The sequence below is a fragment of the Procambarus clarkii genome, chromosome 75 (assembly GCF_040958095.1).
Source record: "Procambarus clarkii isolate CNS0578487 chromosome 75, FALCON_Pclarkii_2.0, whole genome shotgun sequence".
Classification (NCBI taxonomy): Eukaryota; Metazoa; Arthropoda; class Malacostraca; order Decapoda; family Cambaridae; genus Procambarus; species Procambarus clarkii.
This window is the reverse complement of record NC_091224.1, coordinates 29,182,383-29,205,832: the sequence shown is the minus strand read 5'-3', so window position 1 is coordinate 29,205,832 and position 23,450 is coordinate 29,182,383. Positions and strand designations below refer to the sequence as shown.

Sequence of the window (23,450 nt, the reverse complement as noted above, 5' to 3'; positions counted from 1 at the left end):
TGCTGTGGGTATGGTGCTGTGGGTATGGTGCTGTGGGTATAGTGCTGTGGGTATAGTGCTGTGGGTATGGTGCTGTGGGTATAGTGCTGTGGGTATAGTGCTGTGGGTATGGTGCTGTGGGTATGGTGCTGTGGGTATATTGTTGTTGGTGCTGTGGGTATGTGATGTGGGTATGGTGCTGTGGGTATGGTGATGTGGGTATGGTGCTGTGGGTATGGTGCTGTGGGTATGGTGCTGTGGGTATGGTGCTGTGGGTATGGTGCTGTGGGTATGGTGCTGTGGGTATGGTGCTGTGGGTATAGTGCTGTGGGTATAGTGCTGTGGGTATAGTGCTGTGGGTATGGTGATGTGGGTATGGTGCTGTGGGTATGGTGCTGTGGGTATAGTGCTGTGGGTATAGTGCTGTGGGTATGGTGCTGTGGGTATATTGTTGTTGGTGCTGTGGGTATATTGTTGTGTGTATGGTGCTGTGGGTATGGTGATGTGGGTATGGTGCTGTGGGTATGGTGCTGTGGGTATGGTGCTGTGGGTATAGTGCTGTGGGTATGGTGCTGTGGGTATAGTGCTGTGGGTATAGTGCTGTGGGTATGGTGCTGTGGGTATGGTGCTGTGGGTATATTGTTGTTGGTGCTGTGGGTATGTGATGTGGGTATGGTGCTGTGGGTATGGTGATGTGGGTATGGTGCTGTGGGTATATTGTTGTTGGTGCTGTGGGTATGGTGCTGTGGGTATGGTGATGTGGGTATGGTGCTGTGGGTATGGTGCTGTGGGTATGGTGCTGTGGGTATGGTGCTGTGGGTATGGTGATGTGGGTATGGTGCTGTGGGTATGGTGCTGTGGGTATATTGTTGTTGGTGCTGTGGGTATATTGTTGTGGGTATGGTGCTGTGGGTATGGTGATGTGGGTATGATGCTGTGGGTATGGTGCTGTGGGTATGGTGCTGTGGGTATATTGTTGTGGGTATGGTGATGTGGGTATGGTGCTGTGGGTATGGTGCTGTGGGTATATTGTTGTTGGTGCTGTGGGTATATTTTTGTGGGTATGGTAATGTGGGTATGGTATTATAGGTATAGTGCTGTGGGTAGTGTTACGAGTATAGTGTTGTAGGTATAGTGTTGTGGGTATGGTGACGTGGGTATGGCGTTGTGGGTAGTGTTACGGGTATAATGATGTATGTTATGGGAATAGTGATATGGGTATGGAACTGTTGGTATAGTGTTGTAGGTATAGTGGTGTATGTATAGTGCTGTACATACCTAGTTGTGCTTGCGGGGGTTGAGCTTTGTCTCTTTGGTCCCGCCTCTCAACCGTCAATCAACTGGTGTACAGGTTCCTGAGCCTACTGGGCTCTAACTTATCTACATTTGAAACTGTGTATGGAGTCAGCCTCCACCACATCACTTTGTAATGCATTCCATTTATTAACTACCCTGACACTGAAAAAATTCTTTCTAACGTTTCTGTGGCTCATCTGGGTACTAAGTTTCCACCTGTGTCCCCTTGTTCGTGTCCCACCCGTGCTGAAGAGTTTGTCTTTGTCCACTTTCAATTCCCCTGATAATTTTGTACGTGGTGATCATGTCTCCCCTTACTCTTCTGTTTTCCAGGGACGTGAGGTTCAGCTCCTTTAGCCTTTCCTCGTAGCTCATTCCTCTCAGTTCCGGGACGAGCCTGGTGGCATACCGCTGAATCTTCTCTAACTTTGTCCTGTGTTTAACTAGGTATGGACTCCAGGCTGGAGCTGCATATTCCAGGATTGGACTGACATAAGTGGTATACAGGGTCCTGAACGATTCCTTACACAAGTTTCTAATAGGAGTTCTTGGCCAACCGCTGATGATATCCTTTTGATGAGGGCCTCTGGGGACAGGTTCGATGTGATATCAACCCCCAGATCTTTCTCTCTATTTGACTCTTGCAGGATTTCACCTACCAGATGGTACCTTGTGTTCAGCCTCCTGCTCCTTTCGCCTAATTTCATTACTTTACACTTTCCTGAGTTGAACTTTAGCAGCCATTTTCTAGATCATTCCTCCAGTTTGTTCAAGTCATCCTGTAGTCTCTGTCTATCTTCATCTGTCCTCTCATAATTTTTGCATCATCAGCAAACATTGAGAGGAATGAGTCTATACCCTTCGGAAGTTCATTTACATATATTAGAAACAGGATGGGTCCAAGTACTGAGCCCTGTGGGACTCCGCTGGTGACATCTCGCCACTCTGATGTCTCCCCCAGTTCCTTACCATTACTCGCTGTTTCCTGTTGCTTAAGTACTCCCTTATCCACTGGAGCATCTTCCCTTTTTCTCCTGCCTGTTGCCCCAATTTTTTAACAGCCTTTTTTGGGGTACTGTGTCAAAGGCTTTCTGGCAGTCCAGGAAAATGCAATCTGCCCACCCTTCTCTTTCCTGCTTAATTTTTGTTGCCTGGTCATAGAATTATATTAAACTTGTGAGGCATGATTTACCATCTCTGAACCCATGTTGGTGGTGTGTTACAAAGCTATTTCCCTCCAGATGCTCTACGAGCCTTTTCCTCACGATCTTCTCCATCACCTTACATGGTATACAAGTTAGGGAAACTGGCCTGTAGTTCAGTGCCTCCTGCCTGTCACCTTTCTTGTATATTGGGACTCCGTTAGCTGTCTTCCAACTTTCTGGTAGGTCTCCTGTTTCCAGTGACCTGTTATATACCATAGAGAGTGGCACACTTAGTGCTTCTGCACCTTCCTTTAGTATCCATGGTGAGATTCTGTCAGGCCCAACAGCCTTTGTCACATCCAGCTCCAACAGACACCCTTTTTCAGTTTCATCACTTGTTCCTTCACTGCTGTTTTCCTCCTGATGTGGCTGAGCAGCAGCTTTGGTCGAGTCTTGGCTATACTCGTGATGTCATTTTCATACTGTCTCTCTGCTTCCCTCCTCACTCTGAGGTACTCATTTCTGGCCCTCTGGTATCTCTCCCTACTCTCCGGTGTTCTGTTATTTCTGTAGTTTCTCCGTGATCTTTTACTCAGTTGCTTCGCTACCTTACATTCCTGGTTGAACCATGGATTTTTGCTGTGGGTATGGTGCTGTGGGTATGGTGCTGTGGGTATAGGGCTGTACTTACTGTTATGTTCCCAGGTAGCTTGTAAAACGAGTCTACCCCATGTGAGAGTTATTCACCAAACCAGACCCAACCGAGAGGTCAAAGGAAATATAATGTGAGTATATATTAAATACTAGGCAGAGGTTGATGAGTTTAAAAGCATGGGCAGTGGATAAATATGCAAATAAGTGAATTGACATGAGATGTCGAGATTTTTGCTGACAAGGTATGAGACTCGCTGGTGACTCGAGCGGCAGAAATCGTGAGGGAAGGTTGTGCTGTGTTGGGCTCCTGACAAAGAAGAACCCCCTAATTGATAAACCTTCAAGAGGAAGGAAGTGAGCAGACGTTTCGGTTGTGGAATCAGTCTGGAAACGTGTGGACTCAAGTCGTGGACTGCAGGGAGAGTTGTGAAGCAGTCCAGAGGCATTTTCATGGGTTGTCTGTGCGAGCGCTCTGTCCAGCGTCAGGGCGTGAGCGCCCTCAAGTCGGAAATTTTGTGATAAGCCTATTTAACCAGTTGGTAGTGAGCCACTAGTGTTCGATCGTGTGCCTAGCGATCGTGGCAGGTGTTTATGTATATATAATATATATTTTATTAAGGCAGTGAGCTGAGATAAGATAGTAGAGATAGAGGAACGTCCTGGAAGGCGGAGTGACGCATCCACCCTCTCCGGAGGCCAGTGGCTGACTGAGGGAGGCAGCGGCGGTTGCCAGCGAAGGCGGAGCATGGAATCGCCCGAAGGGGTGGGGGGAGTTCCCCTCGCGACGTGCGAGAGTTTGAAAAAATGTCGAGTGAAGGAGACTTACTGTGTGAATATATTTAGTTATACTTCAGTAGGGAAACATTTTTATTGGCATGGCAATGAAAGTTACAGGTTTGTGTGGAGTTGATGGAACTTTGAGGCCAGAGGAGAAGTTAATGGATGGAACTTCAAGGCTATAGGAGTGAATGTTGAACTCTGTCGAGGAGCAGCGCCCCCATAGTGAAAGGTGAATCTCAATCTGTGAAGAGGAGCAGTGAAGTTTCACGTGCTTCTGTGGAATCAGTGGTGGAGCATCACTGATGTTCGAGGAAAACTTTATTGTGTAGCAGTCTAGGAGAGCTGTAGAAGACCCTTGTAGACAGTTCTGGGAGAATCTAGAGATATACAGGGTAGTGAGCCACTAGATGCAGAGCGGAGGTTCATGGTGACTACTTACAATGTATTAGGAGAGTGCTTGCATGTCATTGGCGTGTAAGACGCAGTGGAAGGTGAGAGATTGACCATTTTTGTGTTGAATTTCTATGCAGATGTTTCTAGTGTCTCAGCCACAGGCAGGGCTTTATATATATTTTCAGGACTGATTGTGTAATATTGATGTTTTTGGTGTTAAAGCCATGGGCTGAGTTATATACATATTAGGGCTGATCGTATAGTATTATTACGTCAAGATTTAACCCCACTTGGTGAGGGAGTAATAAGTGGCAAGCCAGAAGCTGGGAAACCACTTGATAGACGGCTGGTGAAGCCAGGATATGGTATTGGATTGTTGCCAAGTTGTAGTAGCCTAGAAGGAAGGAAGGAAGGAATTATCAAGGATAAGCGCCAAGCCATTACGACTATATAGCACTGGAAAGAGGTCAGGATAAGGATTTGGGATGGGACGGGGGAAAGGAATGGTGCCCCAACCACTTGGACAGTCGGGGATTGAACGCCGACCTGCATGAAGCGAGACCGTCGCTCTACCGTCCAGCCCAAGTGGTTGGTTGTAGTAGCCTAGAGTGTTGCATGCTAATGTTTATTGTTCTTATTTCATGTACTGTGTACGTTCTTTTCTTTATTTAATGTGTATTGTCTACTGGTTTTTGATCTTGTCCTGGTGAGGCTTCCCAGAAAGCAGAAGAGAGGGAGAGCGAGAGAATCATAGCTGCGGACAGGGTGACAGAAAATACTGATTTACAAAAGGGGGATTGAGGAGATCATTCCAGACAAGGGGAGAGTGGGGAGTCACAGCGGGTCAAGTAAGGTGTGTGCACAGAACAAGGAGGCCAGTATTGGAGCCGTTCCCCCTAGACATGTGATGCTGAACCCCTCTACGAGATCAAGTAAGTAAGTAATTATCAAAAGGCAAGGTAATTATCAAAAGAAGGCACCAAACCGGGAAGGCTATGTAGCACCATCAAAGTGCGAAATAATCAGAGGGCGCTAAATATCACCAAGAATGCCAATACGAGAACAAAAACGCATAAGGCGAACGATATCAAAAGTATCCGATTCACCTAGAATTCTATCGAGGGACAAGTGACCGCGAGGGACGGTCGGAAAGCAAGACACACGCTCGTCCTGGAAGTCAGGACATTCAACAAGGATATGCACAACTGTGTTAGGGACAACGCAATTCGGACAATAAGGAGCAGGGCGGCGCTCCATTAAGTGACCGTGGGTTAAGCGGGTATGACCAACCCGAAGCCGTGCCAAAGCAGTTTCCCACCGCCGGTTACGGTGGTAGGAGGAAGGCCACAGGGACACACTACGTTTGAGAGTACGCAGCTTGTTACCAACCACAGAAGACCAACAACCCTGCCAACGGGTAAGAATGGAAGAATGAATAACAGGATAAAAGTCGGAATAAGGAATACTTTTACGGGAGATGGGACAAGAACGGATAGCTTCCTTAGCGGCAGCATCTGCACGCTCATTGAAAGAAACACCAATATGGCTGGGAACCCAGCAAAACTCTACTGATTTAAATTTACTAGAAATAAGAAACAGCCCATGTTGAATCTCTATGACCACCGGATGGACAGGATTAAAGGACCCTAGAGCCATGAGAGCACTACGAGAATCAACTACAACCACAGAGAAGGAATGAGAATGAGAAAGCAAGAGACGAAGTGCATAGAGAATAGCATAAAGTTCTGCCGTAAAGACGCTAGCCTCCGAAGGGAGGCGACACATATAAGTACGGTCAGGAAAAACAACAGAGTAGCCCACACCGTCCGCAGACTTAGACCCATCAGTGAAGATGGAAATAGAGTGGGAGTGCGAAGAAAAGTGCTCAAGGAAGAGGCTTTTCAGAATAGTAGGAGGGGTAAAGGCTTTAGTAATACAAGTCAAGGACGTACAAAACTTGGGAAGGGGGACTCTCCACGGAGGTAAGGAAGGAACAATACGAGGAGAAACATTATAAATATGAACAGAAAGAGAATCCTGTAAGCGAGATAACCGGACAAAGTGGGAGACAATGAAGAGGAACAGGAACCACAGGAGGAGGAAAAGTCAATGCACGACAGAGGCGAGAGGAAGGATGTTGGAAGGACCGCGCAAGATAGCGAAGACAGTAGCGATCACGGAGGTCCTGAATAGAGAGAAAACCAGTGTCAACATACAAACTAAGGGCGGGAGTCGAACGAAAGGCACCAGAGCTGAAACGCAACCCAGTATGGTGCAAAGCATCAAGACGGCGAAGAGTAGAAGGAGAAGCAGAAGAGTATGCAGGGCAACCATAATCGAGTTTAGACAGGACGAGAGAGAAGTGCAAATAGAGGAGCGTGCGCCTATCTGCTCCCCAAGAAATATGGGACAAAACCTTAAGGAGGTTAAGGGCCTTAGAGCATTCAACTCGGAGGTAAGAGATATGGGCTGACCAAGACAAACGAGTGTCAAAGACTAACCCCAAAAGCTTCGTGGAATCCCTGTACACAATGGGATGACCATAAAGCGACAAAGAGGGACGAAGAACGACATGCTTCCGAGTAAAAGTCATAGCACAAGTCTTAGACGCAGAGAACTTGAAGCCATGATCGGTGGCCCAAGACGACACGGCATCAATCGCAAGTTGAAGCCGCTGTTGAAGGAGAGGGGAATCATCACCCCGACAGCAAAGGGTAAGATCATCAACATAGAGAGCAGAGAAGACGCCAGAAGGAAGAGAGGAAAGAACACCGTTGAGGGCAACTAGAAAAAGAGTAGTGCTCAGAACACTACCCTGGGGTACCCCCTCATACTGCTGAAAAGGGGCAGAGAGAGCAGTACCAAGACGCACACGAAAGGAACGACGAGAGAGAAAGCTCCGGAGGAAGAGAGGGAGGTTCCCACGAAGGCCAAAAGAATGAAGTTGAGACAGAATATGATACCGCCAGGTAGTGTCGTAAGCCTTTTCCAGGTCAAAAAGGACGGCAACAACGGAGGTCCTCGCAGCAAAAGCAGTACGAATATAGACCTCCAAGTTCACCAGGACATCTGTTGTGCTGCGGCACTTGCGAAAACCAAATTGAGAAGAGGAGAGGTGGCGATAGTCCTCTAAGAACCACATCAAACGAACGTTGACCATACGTTCAAAGAGCTTGTAGACACAACTCGTGAGAGCAATAGGGCGGAAGTCCTTGGGGGATGACCCGAGAGACCCTGGTTTCCGAACAGGGAGGACAACAGCATCGAGCCAGTCTTCAGGGACTGACGACGACTCCCAGACCCGATTGTACAGACTCAGTAAATACTGAGACGTGCACGGAGGGAGATTTCGAAGCATCTCATAATGAATACCATCGAAGCTCGCCACGGTAGAACCGCAGAGGGCCAGGGCAGAACGAAGTTCAGAGAGAGAGAAGGGATCATTATAGGGAAGCCGAAGACGAGTGCAGAAATCTAAAGGACGAGACTCAAGGACAGGTTTACGAAGAAGGAAAGATTAGGGAAGATGAAGACCAGAGCTAACAGAAGAAAAGTGGGAACCCAGTTCGGAAGTGAAACGGGTCCGCCACAAGAGTACCATGGAGGTGAAGGACCGGTGAAACATCGGGAACGAACTTACCCGATATCTTGCAGATACACTTCCAGATCTGTGGCAGAGGAGTTTCAGACGTAATTGTGGAGACATAAGATGCCCAACATTCACGCTGCCGAAGAACCACAAAGGGCTAGGGCAGATTGAAGTTCAGAGAGAGAGAGAAGGGATCATTATAGGGAAGGAGAAGATAAGTACAGAAATTTAAAGGACGAGATTCAAGGAGAGGCTTACGAAGAAGGAAGGATTGGGGGAGATGAGAACCAGAACTAACAGAGGAGAAAGGGGAACCCAGTTCGGACGCAACCTGCAAAGGGTCCGCCACAAGAGCACCATGGAGGCGAAGGACCGGTGAGACATCGGGAACGAACTTACCCGCAATCTTGCGGATACGCTTCCAGACCAGTGGAAGAGGAGTTTCGGACGTAACGGAGGAGACATAAGACTCCCAGCAAGCACGTGTAGCCGCACGGATGGTCCTACCGGCCACCGCACTCGCCTTCCGAAACAAAAGAAAAGACTCAACCGTCTGCCGGCGGCGATGTCTCTTCCAGGCTGCACGCTTACAGCGGATAGCCCGAGCACAGTCCAAACTCCACCAGGGAACGCACTTCCGCGTTCCCCGAGAGGAAGAGCGAGGAATAGAGTGGAGGGCAGCGTCAAAGACAGTGTCATGAAAAAGAAGGAGGGCGCGAGGGAGAGGTAAAACGGAGAGGTCGGAAATAGTAGCACGGAGAGTAAAGAGGCGCCAGTCAGCCTCGGCAAACCGCCACCTACGGAAGGAGAGAAGAGGGCAAAAGGAGAAAAAAGTGACAAGGATATGAAAATGGTCACTGCCATGGAGGTCATCAAGGACTCGCCACCCGAAATCTAAGGAAAGGGATGACGAGCACAGAGAAAGATCGAGACAAGAAAGGGAGCGAGTTCGAGAGTCCAAATGAGTGGACTCACCAGAATTAAGATGGGACAGGGAAGAAGAGAGGATGAAAGGTTCAAGGAGGCGACCCCGGGTGTTTGTCAGCACATCACCCCAAAGGGCATGACGACAATTGAAATCACCCAGCAGGAGCACAGGCTCCGGCAAGGAGTCTAGGAGGTGTTTAAGATCGGGAAGAGAAAATGGGACAGTGGAGTGGGGGGGGAGATAAATAGAACAAACCGTGTACCATCTATGGACAAAGATACGGGCGGCAGAACAGTGGAGAGGCGAGGAAAAAAGTAAGGGGACAAAGGGAACATCGGAACGAATCAAGAGAGCAGAAGAATTATGGACCCCAGCGACAGCTGGGAGAGGGGAGAGAAAAGAATAGCCACGGAAGCGACCAGGACGAGAACCAAGCATCGGCTCCTGGAGACAGACACAAAGCGGCGAAAACTGTGAAATGAGAAGTAGGAGGTCAAGGAAATTGGCGTAAAATCCACGGATGTTCCACTGGAGAAAAGACGTCAGCAAAGAGAGAGAGGAGAGCAACAGAGAGCAAAGAAGAAACAAAGGTGAAGAAGGAACACAGCACGCTAAAAAAGCACAGAGTCAGGATCAGGGTCAGCGAAGTCAGGGTTAGGGGGCATGGGTAAACTGAGTAAAGAAGGAGGGCAAGAAGCGGGAGGACGGACCAGAGGTGGACGAGCAGGGTCTGGAGGAGAAGGAAGGGGAGGAGGGGGGGCAGAAAGAGGGGAGCGCACCAAAGCAAGGGCAGCAACCGAGATGGAACCAGGGGCTAAAGAAACCCCCACAGTAGGAACAGGGGGCACCACCACCGAAGTGGGAGGGGAAGGAAGGATAGAATCAGAGATAGGGGGTGAAGAAGAAAGCGAAGCCTTCTTACCGACAGGGGAGGAGGAAGGAGAGGAGCCAGGTTTCCCCTTCTAATTCAAAGATACAGGCGTCCCAGCAGCAACGTACTGGGCAACAGACTCCAGTGTCTCGATAGGAGAAGAAGATCGAGAGCGAGCAATACAACCATCAGGAGAGCGATGGACGTCGGCCCACACAGTCAGGCGGCGTGGAGAGCCAAGAGACGGAGGAGAAGGACGGGAAGGAGGACTAGAAGGAAAGGAAATAGAAGACACAGGAGACGTGACAGACTGGGTAGAAAGAAGGGGAGCCCTAGACAGAGAACCAGGAGGGGGACCCTTCGGAACAGAACGGAGGGAAACAGGGGAGGTGGTGGTGGGTGTGTCCGGGTCAAAGGCTCGGAAACGGTTGTGAGACTGAGAAAGGTGGGAAGGACGAGGAGAGGAAGAGCGCACCACGCGAGCATAGGAGACGCCAGCGAAAGAGGGGAGACGATGAACTTGGCGCCGAGCCTCAGGAAAAGTCAAACGGTCTCGGTGCTTCAAGCTGAGGACAGCCGCCTAAAGTTTGTAGCAAATACATGCACGGGAGAAGGTAGGGTGGGCCTCACCGCAATTGAGGCAGCGGGCCTGGGAAGAAGTGCACTCTAACTTAGAGTGACGCTCGCTTCCACACAGGGGACAGAGAGAGACAGGACTAGAGCATTTGAGGGTACCATGCCCAAACCTCCAGCACCTACCGCAGAGCCTCGGAGAGGGAATATATTCCTGAACGGAGCATCTGACACCAGCAAGAATGACAGAGGGTGGAAGGGTCCTACCATCAAAGGTAACCTTCACAACCCTAAGGGGCAGACGGCGATGACCACGAGGGGGACGAGTAAATGTATCCACCTGGAGTACAGAATGACCCTGAGCCTCGAGGATATGCTTGATATCCTCGTGGCAGTCCTTGAGATCCCTAACACCGGTCGCAACATGGTGCAGGAGGAGAACACTGCCAACACTGGCATTCAATCAGGCGTTCTTCGAGACCCGAACAGGGGTCTCGCCAAGGCAGGATAAGGCGCCCAAGCGGGCGGCCGCATCCTGAGAAGGAGCAGCAACGATACGGGTACCAAGACGAGTGGGGTTGAAGGTGATAGAGGCATCCACGGAATCGACAAGATGCCTATGAAGGGAAAAATCATCAGGAGGAGTTGAATCCAAAGGTAGGAGGTCAAAGTATTTAGTCCACGTATCAGGACCAAACAAAGCAAGGAACGAAGTAGGATGGGAAGGGAGCATATGAGAGCAGCCATGGCGGGGACGGCGATGAGAACCCTTAGAGAGATACGGGTCGAAAGGTGCAGTAATCACAAGAAAGGATGGAGCCGTGCAATGGGACGAGACAGTCACCACAGCAGAATTGGGGCTCAACCCAACCACAGAGGAGGGAGGGGAGCAGGGAGGAAGAGTCCGGTCTGGGCCGAAACCAGGTCCCGTAGCGGGGGCTACAGATCCCGGTCTTCCAGGACGGTCCGACTCAGGGGCCTGGTCGCCCACCCCATGAGCCTGGGTAATAGAAGGCAAGTCGTTATCCATACAGCAAACCAATATATAAGGGATGGTACCTGGAACCAAGGGATACCACCTACCAGGGCAGCCAGGGAGGCCGAGCGCGGGCCAGTGCAGGAAGGGTGTGTCGTCCCCAGCGGTGCTCTCCCTTTTCAACAGGGAAGTCCTACTACTTCGTTCATTCTCCCACACTGGTGCTAAGACCCCAGTCCCCCTATCGCCCCAGCCTGGATACCCAACCATCCACTCAGGGCGGCCTCTCACAGGCGACCCCTCCAGCGGGTGGTCCGATGGCTCACAAGGCCGCTACATGGTGCTCTTCAGCACGTACACCACCCAAAGAGGGGGCAGGAGAGGGGGCACAGGCAACCCACACCGGTCCCAGGGAGGTGTACGTGAGCCCCTCACCACAGCAAGGAGGCACCACGGAGGTGAATTATCAAAAGAAGGCACCAAACCGGGAAGGCTATGTAGCACCATCAAATGTGCGGAATAATCAGAGGGCGCTAAATATCACCAAGGATGCCAATACGAGAACAAAAACGCATAAGGCGAACGATATCAAAAGTATCCGAATCACCAAGAATTCCATTGAGGGACAGGCGACCGCGAGGGGCGGTCGGAAAGCAAGACACACGCTAGTCCTGGAAGTCAGGACATTCAAGAAGGACATGCACGACCGTAAGAGGGACAATGCAATTAGGACAATAAGGAGCAGGGCGGTGCTCCTTATTGATTCTGCCCACCCGTTTAGGTACACATGTCGTCGCTGCTCCTTAACTGAATACAGCTACCCGCTTAGCTGCATTTTCCTGCATTGGGGAGACCCCTGTTCGGGTCTCCAAAAACACTCGGTTAAGTGCCAGTGTTGGCACTGTTCTCCTCCCGCACAATGTTGCAACTGATGTTAGGGACGTAAAAGAATGCCATGAGGATATTAAACATATCCTGGAAGCCCTAGGCCATCTTGTCCTCGAGGTGAACACGTCACTCGACCCCTTCGTGGTCGCCGCTGTCAGCCCCTTCGAGTTGTGAAAATCATCATCGATAGTAGGTCCCTTCCACCCTCTATCATTCTTGCTGGTGCCAGGTGCTCTGTTCAGGAGTACATCCGCTCTCCTAGACTTTGTAATATGTGCTGGAAGTTCGGGCACGGTGTCCCTCAAATGCACAAGTCTTGTTTCTCTATGCCCCATGTGTGGGGACGATAGCCACTCTAAGACAGATTGCTCATCTCCCCAGGCTTGCTACCTCATTTGCGGTAAGGCCCACCCTACCTTCTCCCGCATGTGTATCCACTACAAGCTTAAGGAAGTAGTCCTCTTCTTGAAACACAGAGATCGTTTGACTTTTCCTGAAGCGAGACGCCAAGTCCCATCTCCACCCCTTTCACTGGCATATCTTATGCTCACGTGTTGCCTTCTATCTCTCCTCGTCCTTCCCTCCTTCCTCAGTCCCGCAACCGTTTCCAGGCCTAGGACCCGGACACGCCCACCACAACCTCCCCAGTTCCTTTACGTTCTGTCCCAGAAGGTCTCCGTCTTGATTCTCCTTCTGGAGTTTCCCCTCCTTCCTACCCTATCCGCCATGTCTCCTGTGTCTTCTTTTCCTTCTCCCCCCCCCCCCCGATCCTCCTTCCCAACCCTGCCCACAATATTTTGGCCCTCCACGCCGCCTGTCTGTCCATGCTGATGTTCATCATCCTCCCAGCAATCTTCATATTGTTCACTCCTATTCTTCTTGTCCTGCCGAGACCACTGAGTCTGTTGCCCAGTACGTTGTTGCTGGAACACCTGTCTCTTTGAGTCAGAAACGTAAGCCTGGCTTCTCTTCTTCCTCCTCCCCCAGCGAGTAAGAAGGCATCACTTTCTTCCTCGCCCCCCAACTCTGACTCTATCGCTACGTCTCCTCCTATTTCGGTGGTCGGGGCCCCCTTATCTCAGCTATGGAGGTTTCAAATGCCCCCGATTCCCTCTCGGTTGCTGCCCTTGCTGAGGTGCGCTCCCTGGTTTCTGCCCCCAATCCTCCTGCTGTCCTTGACAGCCCCTCTCGGTTGTCTCCCCCTCCTCCAGACCCCGTCCGTCTACCTCTGGTCTGTCCTCCCGCTCCCTTCCCTCCATCCTTACTAAGTTTACCCATGCCCCCTAACCCTGATTTTGCTGGTCCTGATCCTGATCCTGAACTTCTTTAATATACTGTGTTCTTCTTTACTTTTGTTTTTCATTGTTCTCTGTTGCTGTCCTTTCTCTTTTTGATAATGTCTATTCTTCAATGGAATATTCGTGGATTTTATGCCAACTTCCATGAACTCCAACTTCTGATTACACAGTTTTCACCACTTTGTGTTTGTCTCCAGGAGCCGAGGGTTGGTGCTCGTCCTGGTCACTTTCCTGGTTACTCCTTTTGTTCTCCCCCCCCCCATCTGGGGCCTATAACTCTACTGGTTTCTTGATTCGTACTGATATTCCCTTCGTCCCCCTACTGTTTCCATCGCCTATCCATTGTTCTGCTGCTCGTGTTTTTTTGAGTAAAAAACCCCTCGTAGAGGGGACAGGGGAATGGAGAATAGTGGGAAGGACAAGGGGACAGGGGAGTGGGAGATGGTGGGGGAGGACGAGGGGACAGTGGAGCGGGGAATGGGAAGGTGGACGAGGGGGGGCTGGAGTTTTGGATGGTGGGGAGGACAAAGGGACGGGGGTGGGGGGAATGGTGGGGAGGAAGAGGGGACGGGGAAACGGAGAAAGGTTGGGAGGACGAGGGGTCGGGAGAGTGAGGAATGGTTGGGAGGATGGGGGAAGGGGGAATAGTGGGGAGGACTTGGAGACAGGGGAAGGTTGCTGTGGCTCAGCAACACACGCGCGTTGCTGAGCCATAACAATGCGTGGCCGGGTACAGCTAGTGTTAGAATATACCTACATCACTATACTCATAGTAACATACTCGTATTAATAAACGCGTAACACTTCCCACGGCACCATACCCATGGCACCATACCCACATCAGTCAGTCACATCAGGAGGAAAACAGCAGTGCACGAACAGGTGATGAGACTTAGAACGGGTGAAGACAGGTACACAGAGAATAACAGGTGTATGAAAAACTCGACAAGAGGTTCCAGGAAGTCTTCACAATAGAATGAGGTGAGGTCACGGCGCTAGGAGAGGTGGCAGTAAACCAAGCGGCCTTGAAAAGTTTCGAAATTACAAGAGATGAGGTCAAGAGGCATCTGTTCGAGCTGGACGTAAGAAAGGTTGTTGCGCCGGACGAAATCTCACCATGGGTATTTAAAGAGTGTGCAGGAGCACTTTGATGGCTACTCTCCATAGTGTATAGTAGGTTACTGGAGATGGGAGACCTACCAGAAATATGGAAGACTGCTAATGTAGTCCCAATATACAAAAAGGGTGACAGACAAGAGACACTGAACTACAGGCCAGTGTCCTTAACTTGTATACCATGCAAGGTGATGGAGAAGATCGTGAGAAAAAAACCCTAGTAACACATCTGGAGAGAAGGGACCTTTGTGACAACCCATCAACATGGATTCAGGGAGGGTAAGTCCTACAGGCTTAATAAAATTCTACGATCAGGTGACAGATTAATCAAGAAAGAGAAGGATGGGTGGACTGCATTTTCTTGGACAGTCGGAAAGCCTTTGACACAGTACCTCATAAGAGGCTGGTACATAAGCTGGAGAGACAGGCAGGAGTAACTGGTAGGGCGCTCCAGTGGATAAAGGAGTACCTAAGCAATAGGAAGCAGAGAGTTACAGTGAAGGGTGAGACCTCAGACTGGTGTAAAATCCCAGTGGAGTCCCACAGGGCTCTGTATTTAGACCTATCCTGTTTCTGACATACGTAAATGATCTTCCAGAGGGTATAGACTCATTCCTCTCAATGTTTGCTGACGACGCCAAAATTATGAGAAGGATTAAAACCGAGGAGGACAGCTTGAGGCTTCAAAAAGATCTGGACAACCTGAAGGAATGGTCGAACAAATGGATTTTAGAGTTTAACCTAAGCAAGTGTAATGTAATGAAGATAGGTGTAGGGAGCAGGAGACCAGATACAAGGTATTATTTGAGAGATGAAATACTTCAAGTCAGAGAGAAAGACCTGGAGATTATCACGCCAGACCTGTCCCCTGAAGCCCATATAAAGATGATAATATCAGCGGTATTTGCCAGGTTGGCCAACATAAGAACGGCCTTTAGAAACTTGTGTAAGGAATCTTTCAGAACTTTGTATACCACATATGTCAGACCAATCCTAAAGTATGTGGCTCCAGCATGGAGTCCATATCTAGTCAAGCATAAGAGTAAACTTTAAAAAAGGTTCAAAGATTGGCCACCATACTAATTCCCGAACTGAAGGGTATGAGCTACGAGGAGAGACCACGGGAACCTCACGTCGCTGGAAAACAGAAAACTTAGGTGGAGGACATGATCACCACATACAAGATTCTCGAAGGAATTGATTGGGTAGATAAAGACAGATTATTTAACACAGGGGGCACACACACTAGAGGACACAGGTGGAAATTGAGTGCCCGAATGAGCCATAGAGACATTAGAAAGAATTTTTTCAGTGTCAGAGTAGTTGATAAATGGAATGCATTAGGCAGTGATGTGGTGGAGGCTGACTTCATATACAGTTTCAAGTGTATATATAATAGAGCCCAATAGGTTCAGGAACCAGTACACCAGTTGGTTGACAGTTGAGAGGCGGGACCAAAGAGCCAGAGCTCAACCCCCGCAAGCACAACTAGGTAACTAGGTAACTACAGCACCATACCTACAACACTATACCCACAGCACCATACCTACAACACTATACCCACAGCACCATACCCACAGCACTGTACATACAACACAATATCTTTAGCACTATACCCATAATACCATACCCACAGCATCATGCCGAGAGCACCATACTCACAACACATACCCCACAGCACCATACCTACACCACCATACCTACAGCATCTTACCCACAGCACCATACCTACAGCACCATACCTACAGCATCTTACCCACAGCACCATACCTACAGCACCATACCTACAGGGAAAGATCGACCTTTGAGGATCACCCTAAATGATGCCAAACAGATGGAAGAAGTACTAAGGAATGCTAGAAAATTACAAAGTGATGAGGATGGGAAAGTGTGGTCGTTAGGACGAGATCTTTCAAAAGAAGATAGAGAGAAGCTGAAACTGAACCTCGCCGAGACAAAACGTTTAAATGAGAGCAGGAATGAAGAAGAAATCAATTCTTTTTTCTACAAAGTGATAGGGGTAGGCAGACCAGTAAAGTGGTACATAAAGGCAAACCAACAAAATCATTAGAGAAAGGGGGAGTGAAAAATAAGAAGTTCCTGAAGATTGCATACACCAACATAGATGGAGTAAGATCGAAGATACTGGAGTTAAGTGATGTAATACAGCTGCAGACACCAGACATTGTTGCACTTATGGAGACAAAACTTGAAGATGTTATTTTAAATGAAGTCATATTCCCAAGGGGCTACTCAATTTGGAGACGGGACAGAAAAATTAGGAAAGGCGGTGGCGTTGCTGTGCTGGTGAAAGAACACCTAAAGGTGAATGAAATAATGACTGCCAATCCACAAGAAGTTGATATAATAGCACTAGAGATCTGCCATGAGGATGATTAACTAATGATCATAAATGCATACAGTCCACCGCTAAGCAGCACATGGTCAAAGGATAGTAAAAGAGAAGGTCTTATAACAATAATGAGAGAGATCATAGCGAGAGTGGATAACGATAGTTCACGACTGTTGATAGTCGGCGACTTCAACTTGAAAGCCATAGACTGGGAAGCATATGAAGCTAAAACAGAAGATTTCTGGACCTGTAAATTTGTAGACCTCATCCTGGAAACATTCTTGTATCAACATGTTAAACAAGCTACGAGGATGAGGGAAGGGGACGTTCCCTCCATGCTAGATTTGATATTTACCAGGAAGGAGGAAGAAATATTTGACATTCAGTACCTTCCTCCCTTGGGTAAAAGTGACCATGTCTTTTTGGGAATAAAGTATGCAATGCGTTATAATCTGGAAGAAAATATGAAGGTTGATGCAATTGAAAAACCTGACTTTAGGAGAGGACATTATGGCAACCTTAGAATTTTTTTTAGTGGGTATAATTAGACAGACTTGTTGCTAGGCAAGGAAGTGAATGAGATGTATGTCAAGTTTTGTGAAATATATGATAAAGGCACAAAAAAATTTATACCAAAACAGAGAAGCAGAACTAGGAAACAGGATTGGTTCAACAGAAATTGCGAGAGGGCCAGAGACCAAAAGACACAAAAATGGAATCAATACAGGAAGAGGCCAAACCCCCAAACATACCAGCGATACAAAGATGCGAGAAACAACTACATGGCAGTGAGGAGAGAGGCAGAAAGAAATTTTGAAAAAGGGATTGCAGACAAATGTGAAACAGAACCAGGTCTATTCTATAAATTCATAAACAACAAATTGCAGGTAAAGGATGATACAGAGGTTGAAAATGGGAAATAGATTCACGGAAAATGAAAAGGAAATGTGTGAAACATTAAACGAAAAGTTCCAAAGTGTGTTTGTACAAAATGAAATCTTCAGGGAACCAGATACAATAAGAATTCCAGAGAACAACATAGAGCACATAGAGGTGTCTAGAGACGAAGTGGAAAAAATGCTCAAGGAGCTAAATAAGAACAAGGCAGTTGGTCCAGATGGAGTTTCACCATGGGTTCTGAGAGAATGTGCACCTGAGCTCAGCATTCCTCTTCAACTGATTTTTCAGGCATCCCTGTTTACAGGAGTTGTAGCTGATGTGTGGAAAAAGGCTAACATAGTTCCAATCTACAAAAGTGGAAGCAGGGAAGACCCCCTTAATTATAGACCGGTATCATTGACAAGTGTAATAGTTAAAATATTGGAAAAAATAATTAAAACTAAATGGGTAGAACACCTGGAAAGAAATGATATAATATCAGACAGACAGTATGGTTTTCGATCTGGAAGATCCTGTGTATCGAATTTACTCAGTTTCTATGATCGAGCCACAGAGATATTAGAGGAAAGAGATGGTTAGGTTGACTGCATCTATCTGGACCTAAAAAAAGGCTTTTGACAGAGTTCCACGTAAGAGGTTGTTCTGGAAACTGGAAAATATTGGAGGGGTGACAGGTACGCTTCTAACATGGATGAAAAATTTTCTGACTGATAGAAAAATGAGGGCAGTGATCAGAGGCAATGTATCGGACAGGAGAAATGTCACAACTGGAGTACCACAGGGTTCAGTTCTTGCACCAGTGATGTTTATTGTCTACATAAATGATCTACCAGTTTGCATACAGAATTATATGAACATGTTTGCTGATGATGCTAAGATAATAGGAAGGATAAGAAACTTAGATGATTGTCATGCCCTTCAAGATGACCTGGACAAAATAAGTATCTGGAGCACCACTTGGCAAATGGAATTTAATGTTAATAAATGCCATGTTATGGAATGTGGAATAGGAGAGCATAGACCCCACACAACCTATATATTATGTGAGAAATCTTTAAAGAATTCTGATAAAGAAAGAGATCTAGGGGTGGTTCTAGATAGAAAACTATCACCTGAGGACCACATAAAGAATATTGTGCGAGGAGCCTATGCCACGCTTTCTAATCTCAGAATTGCTTTTAAATACATGGATGGCGATATACTAAAGAAATTGTTCACGACTTTTGTTAGGCCAAAGCTAGAATATGCAGCGGTTGTGTGGTGCCCATATCTTAAGAAGCACATCAACAAACTGGAAAAGGTGCAAAGACATGCTACTAAGTGGCTCCCAGAACTGAAGGGCAAGAGCTACGAGGAGAGGTTAGAGGCATTAAATATGCCAAAACTGGAAGACAGAAGAAAAAGAGGTGATATGATCACTACATACAAAATAGTAACAGGAATTGATATTCGATAGGGAAGATTTCCTGAGACCTGGAACTTTAAGAACAAGAGGTCATAGATATAGACTAGCTAAACACAGATGCCGAAGAAATATAAGAAAATTCACTTTTGCAAACAGAGTGGTAGACGGTTGGAACAAGTTAGGGGAGAAGGTGGTGGAGGCCAAGACCGTCAGTAGTTTCAAAGCGTTATATGACAAAGAGTGCTGGGAAGACGGGACACCACGAGCGTAGCTCTCATCCTGTAACTACACTTAGGTAATTACTTAGGTAATTACCATACCTACACCACCATACCTACAGCACCATACCTACAGCACCATACCCACAGCACCATACCCACAGCACCATACCCACAGCACCATACCCACAGCACCATACCTACAGCACCATACCTACAGCACCATACCCACAGCACCATACCTACAGCACCATACCCACAGCACCATACCTACAGCACCATACCTACAGCACCATACCCACAGTACCATACCCACAGCACCATACCCACAGTACCATACCTACACCACCATACCTACAGCACCATACCTACAGCACCATACCCACAGCACCATACCCACAGCACCATACCTACAGCACCATACCCACAGCACCATACCTACAGCACCATACCCAGAGTACCATACCCACAGCACCATACCTACAGCACCATACCCACAGCACCATACCTACAGCACCATACCCACAGCACCATACCTACAGCACCATACCTACAGCATCATACCTACAGCACCATACCCACAGCACCATACCCACAGCACCATACCCACAGCACCATACCCACAGCACCAAACCTACAGCACCATACCCACAGCACCATACCTACAGCACCATACCCACAGCACCATACCTACAGCACCATACCTACAGCATCATACCTACAGCACCATACCCACAGCACCATACCCACAGCACCATACCTACAGCACCATACCCACAGCACCATACCCACAGCACCATACCTACAGCATCTTACCCACAGCACCATACCCACAGCACCATACCTACAGCACCATACCTACAGCACCATACCCACAGCACCATACCTACAGCACCATACCTACAGCACCATACCCACAGCACCATACCTACAGCACCATACCCACAGCACCATACCCACAGCACCATACCTACAGCACCATACCCACAGCACCATACCTACAGCACCATACCCATAGCTCCATACCCCCAGCACCATGCCCACAGCACCATACCTACAGCACCATACCCACAGCACCATACCTACAGCACCATACCCACAGCACCATACCCACAGCACCATACCTACAGCACCATACCCACAGCACCATACCTACAGCACCATACCCACAGCACCATACCCACAGCACCATACCCACAGCACCATACCTACAGCACCATACCCACAGCACCATACCTACAGCACCATACTCACAGCACCATACCCACAGCACCATACCTACAGCACCATACCCACAGCACCATACCTACAGCACCATACTCACAGCACCATACCCACAGCACCATACCCACACTTGGTCTCCGGGGACCAGTTATCAAGACAAGGACTGAGAGAAGCGTCGTCAACTCTTGTGTAATGTGTGACATTGGTGTTCAGGATCAGCCAGGCTGTTGTGACATTCTTCCTAATACCAACTGGCTTGAACAAATCTTGAGAATGTACAATTACCTAGCAAGTGTTGTTACTGCCAGTCCCTCATGGGAGAGTTGACCTGGGAGAGGCACTCCCTCTGTGAGTCCCTCATGGAAGAGTTGACCTGGGAGAGGCTCTTCCCTCTGTGAGTCCCTCATGTGAGAGTTGACCTGGGAGAGGCACTCCCTCTGTGAGTCCCTCATGGGAGAGTTGACCTGGGTGAGGCACTCCCTCTGTGAGTCCCTCATGGGAGAGTTGACCTGGGTGAGGCACTCCCTCTGTGAGTCCCTCATGGGAGAGTTGACCTGGGAGAGGCTCTTCCCTCAGTTTGTTCCTTCCCTCATTACCTCCTCATTATTTTGGGAACATCAATGTTACTCGGCCCGATACTGGGAAGTATACATTTGGTAACTCACTAAACTGTAAACTTGGAGTGCATGGTTCTTCCCACTAACAAGTTTGGAGAGTCAATGGGGAATGGGAACATGTGGGCAGATAATGGGTCCAACATCTCAACGAGGAACCGACAGGTGTTGACTGCCTTGTTTGCCTATGACTGAATACCATTGGTTGGTTTGTGGAGACGTGTGGTCGAGGTTTCGACCCTCATAAACGAGACGACTGGAGCCAACATTAGCCTGGCTTGTTCGGGGTCCCGCTTGTGTTGGCGGAGCATATATAACCGGGTCACTTGGCTGTGGAGCGTCAGTACAGCTTGGGAGACTCTCAGTGTTGTCTGTGTATTCAACATGTTTACTATGCATTGTGTCGTAAGTGTATTATAACTTTAAATTATTCGGAACAATTAACGTGTATTAATAGTTTATTTTGAAATTTTATGGATTTGAAGTTTAACTAAAACGTTGTTTTCAGAGCCTGGTTCTCCTGCTGGTGCTCATGGCTCTACTACATTTCTCGACGGCCCAATATTGGCATGATCGTGGGTACCAGCCAATGTATGGCCAAGGTTACTACCAGGACAACTACGGGTATCGTCCCACGTACGGCCACGGTTATCAACAGTACTACGACGACGGGCTCTATGGTAGACACAGGTGCGGACACGAATAGTTCCTGTATCTTAAAATTTATGAAGTTGTTTATGGTACAAACTTCGTAAATGTGTACATTACGTGTAAACATTTACGAAGTTCACTCATTCGCTCATCCGTTTCCCCTCTGACTCATCCACGCACCAATTAATTAATGATCCCAACCATCTATGAGGGGGTGTTTGTAGCGAGTCTTTAACACCCTATGTATTCAAACCTTGTACGTAATGCACTGCTTGTTTTTATCTTCTGATAAACTTCGTGCATATGTTACTGGATGAGTATTACAGTTGGGACTAAAACTTTGTCCTCGCCAGAATTTTTTAGCTTTCCCAAACGGCAAAAATTGCTGTTTAGTCTAAAGTTTCTTCTAAAATTTCTTCTAAAATTCAGTTTAGATATAGGTGCTGAGATTTACATCCATGCAGAACCTCCACGGACTATTAATCTCGCTATCGACAGTTTAGTAACTTTAATTTGATTCTTTATCTTTAATGCCAGAAAAATTAAAGCATTGAGATCTTTGAAGAAATGACTGCTTAATTTTTTTTTTACTTTTTTTTTAATCCAACCTAATGAAACTCTTAGGACTGAAATTTGTTTTTGGTAAAGTTTCACATACATTTACTTAGCATATCTAGAGTAATTACCAGATTACTGTTAATACTGTCTAGGATACCTGCATTGAGCCAGCTACTGCATTTGCATCTTAAAATGCATAAGGATAATTGCTCGGAAAGATTACCAGGTTTTTAAAAAAAAAATCTTAAATCCTCTGAAGACGCTACTAGATAGCATAGATCAGTCTGATACCTGGAGAACAAAACAGAATAATTAAAATCTTGGTTAGTGTTTACGCTTGCAAAGCTTTTAACAAAGTTACTAACTCGCCTTGAGTTTGACTGTTAGCTTCTGCCATAACGTAAAAACTGACTAACCTGTTATGTAAAAGAGTACGTGCAGTTTTTTACCTACAAAAATAAACGTACATAAACTTAAATGTTTGCGGTAGTATCTGGGTACAAGAGGCCATGAAATCTAGTTACTTGAAATGTGAAGAAAGTAACTGATTCCGTGGCAGGAAAGTGAAGGCTTACAAATTCCCACAGGAACAATGGGAAAGAGTTCCTGCATGGCGATCTACCACTTGTAGTTATTGTTACTGATTTTTTTAAATTATTCAATTTTGTTTAATGATCCTAAATTTTTTTTTCAGGTTTAGGTACTAAAGACTCTAACCAAGGACTCTGGTGGCTGCTTACATTCTGTACAATCTTCTAGTGATGGAACACTTTCTGTGATTTCTTGAATAAATGTCTACTAATTGTACTTTTAAATTTTCCTGTTGAAATACTTAAGGTTTGAGGTAAGGGAATTGATTAGAATTCAACAAATGCCCGTAGTTAACTCTAACATCAATAATAAAGCTATAAAAAGTTTGACAAGGTTTTCTTCATTACTACGCCTCCGTGGTGCCTCCTTGCCGTGGTGAGGGGCTCACGTACACCTCCCTGGGATCGGTGTGGGTTGCCTGTGCCCCCTCTCCTGCCCCCTCTTTGGGTG

The 23,450-nt window shown here is 47.5% G+C and overlaps 1 long non-coding RNA gene across 1 annotated transcript; it reads left to right on the top strand.

Moving 5' to 3' along the window:
- Nucleotides 1-21,447: 21,447 nt before the first annotated feature.
- LOC138356966 (uncharacterized) lies at nucleotides 21,448-23,212 on the top strand. The gene is made up of 3 exons (XR_011224736.1): nucleotides 21,448-21,605; nucleotides 21,709-21,890; nucleotides 23,104-23,212. It is a non-coding gene; the product is annotated as an uncharacterized lncRNA (long non-coding RNA).
- The last annotated feature ends 238 nt before the right edge of the window (nucleotides 23,213-23,450 follow it).